At 38.4% G+C, this 8,196-nt stretch overlaps 1 long non-coding RNA gene across 1 annotated transcript in view; it reads left to right on the top strand.

The window, feature by feature from the left end:
* The window catches only part of LOC119472536, a 121,975-nt gene extending 114,795 nt beyond the window's left edge, over positions 1-7,180 (top strand). The window contains exon 2 of the long non-coding RNA XR_005201687.1: positions 6,852-7,180. This is a non-coding gene — a long non-coding RNA (uncharacterized LOC119472536). The remainder of the gene's footprint in view (positions 1-6,851) is intronic.
* Positions 7,181-8,196: the final 1,016 nt, after the last annotated feature.

The raw sequence follows: 8,196 nt of genomic DNA, 5'->3' as shown, positions 1-8,196 counted from the left end.
TGACCACATAATTGGGAGTAAATCACTCCTGAGCAAATGCAAAAGAACAGAAATCATAACAAACAGTCTCTCAGACCACAGTGCACTCAAGTTAGAACTCAGAATTGAGAAACTAACTCAGAACCACACAGCTTCATGGAAACTGAAGAACTGGTTCTTGAATGTTGACCACAAAAACAATGAAATGAAGGCAGAAATAAAGATGTTCTTTGAAAGAAACAAGAATGAAGACACAAAATACCAGAATCTCCAGGACACATTTAAAGCTGTGACTAGAGGAAAATATACAGCAATAAAATGTCCACATGAGCAGTAAGGAAAGATCTAAAATCGACATCCAATCATCAAAATTGAAAGAGCTAGAGAAGCAAGACCAAAAAAACTCAAAACCTAGCAGAAGACAAGAAATAACTAAGATCAGAGCAGAACTGAAGGAGATAGAGACACAAAAAGCCCTTCAAAAAACCAATAAATTCAGGAGCTGGTTTTTCGAAAAGATCAACAAAATAGACCACTAGCCAGATTAATAAAAAAGAAAAGAGAGAATAATCAAATAATGCAATAAAAAATGATAAAGGGGATATCACCACAGATTCCACAGAAATACAAACCATCATCAGAGATTATTACAAACATCTCTATGCACATAAACTAGTAAACCTGGAAGAAATGGATAAATTCCTGGACACTTGCATCCTCCCAAGCCTAAACCGGGAAGAAGCCGAAATCCTGAACAGGCCAATAACAAGGTCTGAAGTTGAGGCAGCAATTAAGAGCCTACCACCCCCAAAAACCCAGGTCCAGATGGGTTCACAGCTGAATTCTACCAGACATACAAAGAGGAGCTGGTACCATTCCTTCTGAAAGTATTCCAAACAATCTAAAAAGAGGGAATCCTTCCCAAATCATTTTATGAGACCAACATCATCCTGATACCAAAACCCGGCAGAGACTCAACAAGAAAAGAAAACTTCAGGCCAATATCCATGATGAACCTCAATGCAAAAATCTTCAATAAAATACTGGGAAACTGATTGCAACAGCGCATCAAAAAGCTATCCACCATGATCAAGTAGGCTTCATCCAAGGGATGCAAGCCTTGTTCAACATATGCAAGTCTATAAATGTAATTCATCACATAAACAGAACCAAAGACAAAAACCACATGATTATCTCAATTGATGCAGAGAAGGCCTTTGACAAAATTCAACAGCCCTTTATGATAAAAACCCTCAATAAACTAGGTATTGACAGAACGTATCTCAAAATAATAAAAGCTATTTATGACAAACCAACAGCCACTATCACACTAAATGGGAAAAAAATGGAAGCATTCCCTTTGAAACCTGGCACTAGACAAGGATGCCCTCTCTCACCACTCCTATTGAATATAGCATTGGAAGTTCTAGCCAGAGCAATCAGGCAAGAAAAAGAAATAAAGCGTATTCAAATAGAAAAGAAGGAACTCAAATTGTCTCTATTTGCAGACAACATGATTGTATATCTAGAAGATCCCATCATCTCAGCCAAAAATCTCCTGAAACTTATAAGCAACTTCAGCAAAGTCTCAGGATACAAAATCAATGTGCAAAAATCACAAGCATTCCTATACACCAATAACAGACTTAAAGAGAGCCACATCAAGAACAAACTGCCATTCACAAGTGCTACAAAGAAAATAAAATACCTGGGAATACAACTGACCAAGGATGTAAAGGACCTCTTCAAGGAGAACTACAAACTACTGCTCAATGAAATAAGAGATGACACAAACAGATGGAGAAACATTCCATGTTCATTCTTAGGAAGAATCAATATTGTGAAAATGGCCATACTGCCCAAAGTAATTTACAGATTCAACACTATCCCCATCAAGCTACCAATGACCTTCTTCACAGAACTGGAAAAAACCACCTTAAACTTCATATGGAACAGAGCCTGCATACCCAAGTCAATTCTAAGCAAAAACAAACAAACAAACAAACAAAAAAAGCAGGAGGCATCACACTATCAGACTTCAAACTCTACTAAAAGGCTACAGTAATCAAAACAGCATGGTACTGGTACCAAAACAGAGATATAGACTAATGGGACAGAACAGAGGCATTGGAGGCAACACCACACATCTACAACCATTCGATTTTGACAAACCTGACAAAAACAAGCAATGGGGAAAGGAGTTCCTGTTTAATAAATAGTGTTGGAAAAACTGGCTAGTCATATGCATAAAGCAGAAACTGGACCCCTTCCTGACACCTTACACTAAAATTAACTCCAGATGGATTAAAGACTTAAACATAAGACCTAACACCATAAAAACCCTAGAAGGAAATCTCGGCAAAACCATATAGGACATAGGCGTAGGCTAGGACTTCCTGACCAAAACACCAAAAGCATTGGCAACAAAAGCCAAAATAGACAAATGGGACCTAATCAAACTCCACAGCTTCTGAACAGCAAAAGAAACAGTCATTAGAGTGAACCGGCAACCAACAGAATGGGAAAAAAATTTTGCAACCTACCCATCTGATAAAGGGCTGATATCCAGATTCTACAAAGCACTAAAACAGATTTACAAGAAAAAAACAAACAAGCCCATTCAAAAGTGGGCGAAGGATATGAACAGACACTTTACAAAAGAAGACGTACATGAGGCCAACAAACATATGAAAAAATGCTCATTATCACTGGTCATTAGTGAAATGCAAATCAAAACTACATTGAGATACCACCTCATGCCAGTTAGAATGGTGATCATTAAAAAATCTGGAGACAACAGATGCTGGAGAGGATGTGGAGAAATAGGAACACTTTTACATTGTTGGTGGGAGTGTAAATTAGTTCAACCATTGTGGAAGACAGTGTGGTGATTCCTCAAGGACCTAGAAATAGAAATTCCATTTGACCCAACAATCCCATTACTGGGTATATATCCAAAGGATTATAAATCGTTCTACTGTAAGGACACATGCACATGAATGTTCATTGCAGCACTGTTTACAATAGCAAAGACCTGGAACCAACCCAAATGCCCATCAATGATAGACTGGACAGGGAAAATGTGACACATATACACCATGGAATACTATGCAGCCATCAAAAATGATGATTTCATGTCCTTGTAGGTACATGGATGAACCTGGAAACCATCATTCTCAGCAAACTGACACAAGAACAGAAGATCAAACACTGCATATTCTCACTCATAGGTGTGTGTTGAACAGTGAGAACACATGGACACAGGGAGGGAGGCATCACACACTGTGGTCCCCTGGGGGGAAATAGGGGAGGGACAGCAGTGGGTGGGGAGTTGAGGAGGGATAGCATGGGGAGAAATGCCAGATATAGGTGATGGGGTGGAAGGCAGCACATCACACTGCCATGTGTGTACCTATGCAACAATCTTGCATGTTCTTCACATGTACCACAAAACCCAAAATGCAATTTAAAAAAATTGAAAAAATATTGGAAAGAAACAGAAAAAAATATAGGACACCCAGTTAAAGTTCAAAGTTTGAAATTCACATTAACAACGTGTATTTGTTTTCCTTTTTCCTTCAATTTTAATGTACGAGTTTCCCATGCAATATTGGTATACACTTATACTAAAGATCACATTCATTGTTTATGTAAAATTCAAGTTTAATTGGATATTCTGTATTTTATTAGACATCTCCATTCATTTTTTTTCTGATGATTATCCAACATTTTTTGTATTTTATTATTGACAACTTCATGATTCTGAAAACGTTATCTGGAAGAATTCTTAGAGGCTTGAGTTGACAGCCAATTGTTGCAGAGAGAATCTGCATTGACTTCTCCCATTTGTCTGTGGGCACCAAAAAATCCAGGACTACTTTTTTAAAAAACGTCAACCCTAAATTTTATATTTGGATTTCTTATACTTTGAGTCTTCTTTTCCCATTTACTTCTTTTAAATGCTTCACTAAAGAGACTTATCAATTTGCATGGCCCTAGCCAATGCTCAGTTAGATGTTTTAGAGTATTTCGTCTCAAAAACAACACATTTAAATGTAAACTGTTCTTCTCCTTTCATTCTTGTAGCCTGCTTCCTCCTTTCTGAGCACAGTTTCCAGTTCACATTCAACTCTCATCTCAAGTCTCCCAAACTTGGGGATTTCTGAGTTCCCAGAAGAGAGAAGCTGATTGGTCCACTCAGTGCTGATGATCTATCCCTGGTCCAGTCACCTTGGCTAGACATTTGGGATTATAAAAATTAATGTACACTCAGAAGAGTTATGAAAACAGACTTTTTGATAAAGAAAGACAGTTAACAAACAAGTAGAGTTATATATCTGCCACATTAAAGAAAAATTTCCAACAATTTTTCTAAAACCCTGTTGTCAAATCCAACAGTCATTTTTCAATGACCCATTATTTGATGTATTAGCAGTACTGGACACTTTACCACTCCTTCCTCCTGGAATCTTTTACTTATTTATTGTTAAATTGGTGCCTAGAAAACCAAGCTGTACTGCTTTTCCTCTGAATCTACTGACTATTTCTTCACAGCCTCCTTTGCAATGTTCCTTTTCTCTTGATCTCTAATAACTGAGATATTCACAGGCCCAGTCAGTTCTTGGACATCATCTCTTGTTCAACTATAATCACTCCTTGATAATGTTATTCAAACCAGAGGCTTTAAATGACATCCACGTGAGAGGATACTCAGCGTTTTGTCTCCAGTTTACCCCTCTTATTCAAACTTCATGTTAACATATCCAGCTGCCCATTTGACATCTCACTTGTATATGAAATAATAATTGTAAATTTCAAACATCCAAAACTGAGTTCATGATATTCTATACTCCTAAACCCGTTTTTCCTGCAGTCTTCCCTATTTCAGCTATGGGTAAATACATTTTTCCAGTTGCTCAGTTCAAAAGTCATGGTATTATTTACTCTTTGCTCTTAAACACTCCATACCTACCTGTCGTCAAATCCTGTTTGCTCTCCTTCAAATACACCCAGAACCTTATCACTTCTCACCTTCTCTCCTGCCACTGCTTTAGCCTGTCATCTCTCTCCTGGATTATTGCAATCGTCTGCTTCTATTATTTTTCCTCTTTGGAATCCTAAATACATAACAGCCACGAGGAACTCCCCTCTGCTTTAAAACCTCCAGTGCCTTCTCCCTAAGAAAAATTAAAAAGTCCAAGTCCACCCTATGCTGGGCTGAGATTGTCATGGCCAAGCACATGTAACCTGCACGCTCAGCTCCCTTCCTGCCTTTTGCTCACTCTTTCGAGCTACACCAGCTTTCTCACATTTCCTGGAACCCATCAGACCAGCCTGTACTTCAGGGGCTCTGTGCATCTTGTTTTTTGCAATGTCTTTGCAAAAAAGTAACTTAGCCAGGGTTTCTGGAATAGAAGTAATAGCTGCTCCCATTCTCTGGTATGCAAAATAAGACCACTTGTAGGCACTCATGGTCCAGGTTTTGCTATCTTTTATAAACACCTGCACTCTGATTTGAACTGCCAACTCCAGCGTCATCCTGTCTTTCCAATGTCTCTTTTGCCACTCTCCCCAAATATCTGCACGACTCACTGCTTTAGACCTTTACCCAAATTTCGCATTCTCAATGAGACTTTCCATGGTGAACCTACATAAATTTCTTTTTTTTTAATTTGAGACAGAATCTTGCTCTGTCACCCAGGCTGTAGTGCAGTGGCATGATCTCTGCTCACTGCAGCCTCTGCCCCCTGGGTTCAAGTAATTCTACTGCCTCAGCCTCCCAAGTAGCTGGGATTACAGGCAAGCACCACCACGCCTGGTTAATTTTTGTATATTTAGTAGAGATGGGGTTTCACCATGTTGTCCAGGCTGGTCTCAAACTCCTGGCCTCAGATGATCCACCCATCTCGGCCTCCCAAAGTGCTGGGATTACAGGCATGAGCCACCACGCCTGGCTGTAAAATTTCACACCACTGAACATTTCCTATTTTCTGGTTCCTACTTTATTTTAGCATCTACTGCCTGCCATGCATTTTCTGTACTGCTTTATGTTTTGTGCTATGCAACTTTCCCACTAGAAGGCACACTCTTTGAAGGAAGGATGTTTTGTCTCCTTTACTATCTGCTATTTTAAATTATTAGAACAGAGCATAATACATGGACAGTGATTGATAAGTATTTGTTACATTACTAAAATAAATTATTAATAGATCATTTTGATTCCCTCAATATAATAGGTAAGTACTGCTCTCAATTATTAGGTGAGACTCAAAGTTCAGAGATTGTCATGACTTGCTTACTCTGATAACAGCATACCTGGCATAGAAACTCAGACTTTATAACTTTGAAAGCTCTAGCCTTTTACATTTTTTCTCCAGAAAAGGCCAAGGATCATACCTTAAACTTATTAGATGTTCACTAGGTTCTGGTTGAGGATAAGAGTTTAGGTATCTGTATTTTCATTTTTAATTATTTTAAGCTTTCTTCATATCTCATTTATTTCACTTAAATGTTGGTGTCTTCCCTGAGAAAGAGACAATAATTTAATTGCTATTTGGTTTCCATTCCAAATTATGTGTTCTTTTCCAAGTAAGAAAGATAAATACCTTTCCCCTGCCATTCTCTGAAATTTGCACCAAGAAGTCAATACAAGATTTATTTGAGGTGTCTTGACCTTGGGGTGGCCATCACAAACAGGTTTTGCATTTCTGATTTCCCCCAAATCTTTAGTGACTGATTTCTGCAAGAAGTGCCAAATCTCTGTGCCTTCTTCTGTGTAACAAGAGTTAGATTACTTTATCAAATATTTGAGTTACTGAGTAAAGTCTTTCTTTCCTCCATTTATTTAATGTCATCTTCTTCCACCTTTGCAGGTTTCTGTGAATGGATTTTCCACAACTATCAAGCATTGGGAAACCAAGAAGCCTGGTTCAAGATTGATTAGGACCGTCGCCATATATAAGCCTGAAAATTTGGTCCCCTGACAAGATAAGCACAGACAAGAGACTCTATCAGTGTCAGCAGCTGCCTCATGTTAAGACGTGCATTTTGGGCAGCAGTTCTAAAAATGGCTAACTGGCTTTAGCAGAAAGAATGCCTCATGTGTTCTCCTAGAGCAGGGGGTGCACCCTTGATGAAAGCCGAGTGACTTTTTAGATAAGAGTGCTATGTCTGATTGTTATTAAAATGTCACCCTTGGTAATGACATTGCAGGGCTCTTTCATCAGAACGAGGTGTTAGTGCCTGCCACCCACATGGCCAATTGGAATCCAGACATCTATTGATGAGGGTGCTGTGACGTTGGGGCTACAGGCTTTGAGACAGATGGCCCATTCACTAGATGCACACACTTCCTTTGCTGCTGCAAAAAGAATGGCCTCAGAAAGGTATTCTGTTATTTGATTCATGAGTCTTGGGGATAAGACAGACTTGTAGATGCACTGTCATGCAGTAGTTTCTATCATGTTTCTGAAGTTAAAAGTAATTATTTTAAAAATCTGATATTTATTAAATGTTCAGCTATTTCAGTAAGAGGATTTGCTATGAAAAGAAGTCATGATGATCATGCAAATAACATCAATTCCTATTGCATGTTAAAGACTAGGAAGAACAAAAAGATTTTCAGCAAATGTTTTTATAACTAACAAAAATATCAGCTCATTATGGCCTGAATCAGGAAAAATTCCCCATTCCCCGTTATACTTCTTACCACTTCCTCTTCTCCTCGTTGAGGGGGATGGTTAAAGATATCTAAAAACCATGAAAAGATGAACCTTATTTTCCCTTATAAAGAAATGCCTCTTTTTAAAACATTTTTGTTCTCTCGATCATGGAGTTCTTTAAGAGCACAAATTATTCTCCCATATCACTTGAATGGAGAGAGAAATACTGCCCTGAGTGCTTAAAGTGTCTTCTTTTACTAGGACTGAGTGTGCTTTTCCACTGGGCATTGTGCCTAGCTCATTGTAAGTATTTATTCATCTTTTTTTTTTAATTGAAGGTTTTATTCTAGGCCCTTCAGAGATAATGGGACCACATGTTCTTTTATCAAAATGATTCTGCCTCTTAAGTAACTTAGCTAGGGTTTCTGAAGTAGAAGTAATAGATGCTTCCATTCTCTGGTATGCAAAATGAGACCATTTCTAGGCAGTCACAGTCCAGGTTCCTCTATCTTTTATAAACACCTGCACTCTGATTTGAAATGTCAACTCCAATGTC

This window comes from Cebus imitator, unplaced genomic scaffold (genome assembly GCF_001604975.1).
Source record: "Cebus imitator isolate Cc_AM_T3 unplaced genomic scaffold, Cebus_imitator-1.0 Scaffold6, whole genome shotgun sequence".
Lineage (NCBI taxonomy): Eukaryota > Metazoa > Chordata > Mammalia > Primates > Cebidae > Cebus > Cebus imitator.
This window is presented reverse-complemented; position numbering and strand designations above follow the sequence as displayed.